Here is a 5,739-nt window from a genome sequence, read left to right on the forward strand (position 1 = left end):
TACAGTACGTGGAGTATTTGGAAATTATACACAGAATATAGGCATGTCAAATATCGTTGGATTCAGTTGGAAATGCTTGTGCAATTTACTGTAGTACAGTAAATTTATATGACATTAATACACATTTCCTGGGGGGAAAACAATGTAAAAATGACTTGTACAGCATTTTTACAGATTTAAAGTTGTTTTTTTAAGTGTCCAAATATATTGAAAAGTGTTTATTTATTACAAATGTGCTTGAAAAGTGTATTTTTAACTGATTTCTAACATTTTCATAACAAACGCGGCAAAAAAAAACAACCTCTAAATTCTTTATTAGTTATTGAGCTGTTTTGTGTCTGACTTGCAATATTGGACTTCATTACATCTGCCGAGTTGTATACTTAACACGGGCAAAATATCTGGATATGATTTTTTTTATCAGCCTCTCTACTTTAGAGTCAAAAGCATCTGAAAAAGCTGCTTTGTTGCCGCTATTACATTAGTCAACTTTGCAAAGCCCAATTTTTTTTTAAATTACTTAGATAAACCAAGGTGAAAATATCAAAAGATATCATGAATGGTGTAACCGGTCTTGAATTTTTAATCCAAAATTATGATTTCAGACTGTATAATACTATATGAGTACCTATTGAGGTATGTAATAAGCATACTATAACACAATGGGGGTTATTCAAATTTTTTTAAAGTCAGTTGGGCATGTTTTTTCCTATCTAAAAGACAGGAATAAAACAGACACCCAACCAACTTTTCAAACAAATAAATTCCTCCCAATATGTGATAAGTGTACTATACTACAGTGGAAAAGAGTGGGGTATTCTTGTACATATCCACTAGGAAAGTACCAGGTTTTAGGATCGCTGGTCTAATACCTGAAGCTGATGCTTTGTTGCCTTGATAGTTTTTAGTCACTGTCTGCTCAGGAAGTAACAGAAGTGTCACAATTATGCATTTTATTTAAAAGGGTTCTTATCAGGATACTTTGAGTGTAAAGATTTTTCTGCTATGTACAGATGGGTCCACATTTATCTTGGCCTTTCAATAGGATTTACTGAGAGTGGCCAGTCGAACTTAATCCCCTGCTGTAATGACTTAATCCCCTGCTGTATTGTTCTCTGTATTGTATTGCAACTGAGAACAATAGATGAATGATTTATGCTAATAAATCATGTTGTGGCTAGGCGCAGAAAACTAGTCAAGATAACCGTGGACCCATCTGTACTAGATTTTGGTTCAATACAAATAAAATTCCATACACAAATAGGTATGTCACACAGTAATAGGATTTATATTGCAAATATAGAAAGACAGTGGATGTAGTATAGGTCAGGTTTGTAGTATAACAATGTTGTTCTAAAAATACACAAGAATCTACAGGTATGTGGTCAAAAACATAATAAGTATGATCAGAAATCTGATATAATCACAATAATGTGGTAATTCGAATCATTTGCATACCCAATGGCTAATTCAGACCTGACTGCTGGGCTACTAACTTTGCTGTCCTGCGATCAGATAGTTGTCGCTCAAGGAGGAGTGCAAATTTGTCATAAAAGTGTGCGATCGCATGTGTATGCCGAGCTGCAAAAATCCAGTGTGTGCAATCTTACTCCTACAGTGAATTGAGAACAGGCTGATTGAGGCTGGAGCTGACGTCACACACCCTCCCTGAAAATGCTTGGGACCGCTTTCATTTTTCTGGATACTCCCTGTAAACGGACAGTTACCACCCACAAATGGCCTCTTCCTGTCAATCACCTTGCAAATGCCTGTGCAATCAGAATTTTCACACCATCCTGTCACTGACCGGCGATGCCTTTTGTTGATGGCCAACGTGCATGTGCATTGCATATAATTGATCAAAATTGCAGCGGCATCCAGATCTTGGGGGTTATTCAGGTCACATCGTTTATCAATGAGGCTACAACAAGGAAGGCTGTGGCTGCAATGTGCATGCACAGCCCCATCCTGTGAGCGTGTTAGCAGCCAATGCAATATGATCGCATTGGATGCGAATTCCTCTGCATGATTGACAGATAGAGACATTCATGGGGTGGGTGGGGGGTGGCAACAGAGCATTTTCAGGGTGGCATCAGGGAAATGCCGGCATGTCGGCAGTATTTTCAGGACTGTTGTGTGTCATCACACATGGCTGCTCCAATTTAAAAAATGGCGGATGGACTTCCATGGATGCAGCTCGGCTATGCCGGCAGGAAGCGTCCACATCTTCTGTAACTGCGCTGTAATTGTACCGCGATCCCAATTACAGCGTGATCACAGTGGGCGGGCGGTGGGTTACATACTGGGGGGTCTTGCCTGTGATTGCAAGGATTGCAGGTTATGTTATAAAGCAGAATCTGCAGTCCTTACTGAATAGGGTCCCTTGTTTGAGCAATAAAATAATGCAGAATTGGACTATGACCAATCTGCTTCTTGTGATACAGAAAACACCAAGATTTTCTGATTAAAATGCAGTAATAAAACAGAAGGTGGAAATAAACAATATGTCACAGTATTAGCACAAGGATTTTTTGATCACTGTAATATCTCAGCCTTACTCATATGGCAGAATGAGGCAGAATTTAACATTATCTGTGTATCCTGCCTCCAAAACATATCACAGTGTCTAAGAACATTGTTCAGTTTGAAGAGCAGATCTGTTGTTGTGCAATGTTTTGTGTGAACTGTGTGGTTACTGATATAATTCAGAGAGAATTATATAGAGAATATAAGGAAAATCTGGAAGTCTCTCAAATAAGATGTGGACCTTTTACCTTTGCCTTTCAGCACATTAGCGTTACTGCACCTAGTATTTCCAGGGAGTCTCCCACCCAGGTACTGACCAGGCCTACCACTGATTTTCTTTCAAGATCAGATGAGATTGGGTGTATCCCGTGGAGCATGGCAGTAATGAGAGAGTGCTTATTCCAGTAGATGAGAGACACAGGGGCGTACCTCTGCTTCCCAAATTTAGGACCGTATTCTGTAAGGATTGCAAATTCAGCCTTTTAGCAGAATTTGCAATCCTTTGACTCACATGCTGGGGGCTGCCTGTTGCAGGGCAAGGCCTACCAGCATGCTAACTGCTGCCCCATCTGCAATCACACACTAATTGCAATCGTGCCACAATTATTTGCACAATTGCAGAAAGTAGGGAAGCCTCCTGCTGGCACAGCCTGGCTGCGATGGCAGGAGGGCTGCTACCATCTTTTTTAACAGAGTGGCTGCGTGTGACATCATGCAGCCATCCTGATAATGCTCACACTATACCCCTTTTCACGCTACCATGTCTCTGTTTCCATGCCGCCACCCCACACTGGTCCGTCTCTGCCTTGAAAATGTAGCGTTGACACCTCGCGACTACAGAGGCATTTTCAAATACTAATGGTCACCCAATGTCAATGCAGTCACAAGAGCAGGATGGGTCCTGAGCATGTGCTCATTGGGGTGAATGCCAAAATTCTGGTTGTATCTCGATTTGCGATCCAACCTGAATTGGCCCCTTAGTGTGCAGGTGTGTCATTGCAGAGATTTAGCACTAGCACATTTGGATGAGAGGACACAGAAATATAGCAGAAGAAAATAAAATAGAGAATCACACTTTTGCTTCTACTTACACTTGATCCTATTATGAAGTAGAGGAAAATGTATGAGAGAGCTAACAGTGTGGGATCCCCAAAGGTTAAATATGGATATAAAGAGAAGATTTTACCCTCTCTAAAGCATCATTAAATTTTTGAGGAAAGAATCAGATTGGATAAGCACAGTAACCTAGAGCTATCTAGTTATTGTCCAATTTAGTGGGATAGTGACAATTAAACAAGCCCTCTACAAGTGAAAGGGCTGTTTGGACAGGTACCGGGCAGTGCACAACCCGGACCCACCTCTGGGGTACCTTGGTATCATATGCACTCATTTGGGTTTCTAATTTTTCTATTATTTTTGACTATTTATACCACGGTGATGATCTATAATCTTTGTGAATTTAATAAGCAAACTGGATACAATACAGATATTTTTATGAGACATAGCACTAAGGAAATTACTAGCACAGGTGAAGATTGCAATAATAATAAAATAAGAAATTGAGACATGGAGCCACAGCACCATCACTGTCTCTATCATTCGAGACCGCAGCAGCAACCTCCCCCTCCTCCTCCCCCTCACTAACCTCCTCCACCTCACTAACCTCTTCCACCTCACTCACCTCCTCCCTCTCACTCACCTCCGCCACCTCACTCACCTCTGACTGGGACAAATTCCGGACAAACAACAAAGAACACTGAGAAATAAAAAAACACTAAACACACTCCTCCACTACCACTACACACCACAAACCAAACACACACACACTCACAAACAATGACAATAGACTGAAAAAAAATTCACAATCACAAAATTTTTTACAAACTTTGAAAAAACTACACGAAAAGTATGACAGGACAACTTACACACACAGTACAGCACTCAGCAATCGCAAAAAAACAGCACAACCCCTCCAACAACTCCAAATAACTCTCCAACACAAAACACCACTTCCTCTCACCTCTCCACTAGCTAAACCCACAAGGTTCGGTCGGTTTGGGGCGTTTTTATAGTAATGAGCACAGACACTCCTCCATCACAAAACAAACCAATCACGGTCGAGTGACAAAAAACGAAACTCAGAAAAAGACGCTTCCGTGAAAGAAAAGAAAACACTGCCGAAAAAATAATTACGAATTCGTAAAAACAACACAAAACACGGCCGCAATATACAAGTCGGCCGCATTCTACCTTGTAAAAAAACACGAATTACATCGAAAAATGAAAATAATCAAAATACGACACCATAGTAAATGAGGCGTAACAAATTCAAAAAGTTGCAAAATCACACATTCGATGTCAATCGTGATTAATCTCACACCAAATCGACAATAATACGAATCTTAGTAAATATACCCCCAGGCTGAGCTTTCCCTGATATGGTTGCACTTAGTGCGACCAGACAGAAAGCTCACTGTGTGGCTGCCGGAAGAGCAGCTTCCTGGATCCCTTTCCCCCAAGTGCTTGCCGTGCTGCCTATCACTGCTGATCAGCCAACCCAGCAGCATGCCCCACTCAGCAGCTGAAGACATTAGCATCTGCTGGGGAAATGTACATAAAAGCAGCCCCTCACCTCCCCTGAGGAGCTCCAGAGGCTGCAGAGAGGATCACGTGTCGGGAAACTGAAAAAGCGATGGTCACAATGTGTAGATTATCGATGGAAGCCATGTTCAAACATTAATGCTTCTACCAATTTTTTTTAATGTTATTTCTTTTAAAGAAAATTGTGTTGGACATACTTTAAATATGTGTTCTTAACCTAATTCAGTCATAGAGAAAACCAGAAAAATTACCCTAACCCTAACCCTAAAATATTCGGCAGTTAAGTGGTTAATGAGTTACCAATTGGTGTGAAACACCTGTGAATAATCTAGTAGCCACCTATTTGTGGCTGCTCTGGTGCCTATGGACATTTATCTGCCTCCTGAATAAGCTGCAGTCTGCAGAGAGATTCACTAAGGATTACAGACTCTCACTTCTCTGGAATTGCTACTTTTGCTCATCACTTTTAAGCCCTTTTATTCATATAGGCAGCAGGAAAATATTCTCCTCATTATTGTACCATCTACCTGGCTTAACCCTCAGTCAGACACAGCTGGCCTGACAGGCACAGCAAAGCTGTTCTAGCTCCTCTCTCCGCCCCAATGGGGTGCA

At 41.0% G+C, this 5,739-nt stretch overlaps 1 pseudogene; it reads right to left on the reverse strand.

The window, feature by feature from the left end:
- Positions 1–2,794: 2,794 nt before the first annotated feature.
- LOC134948473 (5S ribosomal RNA) lies at positions 2,795–2,913 on the reverse strand (annotated as a pseudogene).
- Between the last annotated feature and the right edge of the window lie 2,826 nt (positions 2,914–5,739).

This window comes from Pseudophryne corroboree, chromosome 1, assembly GCF_028390025.1.
Source record: "Pseudophryne corroboree isolate aPseCor3 chromosome 1, aPseCor3.hap2, whole genome shotgun sequence".
Lineage (NCBI taxonomy): Eukaryota > Metazoa > Chordata > Amphibia > Anura > Myobatrachidae > Pseudophryne > Pseudophryne corroboree.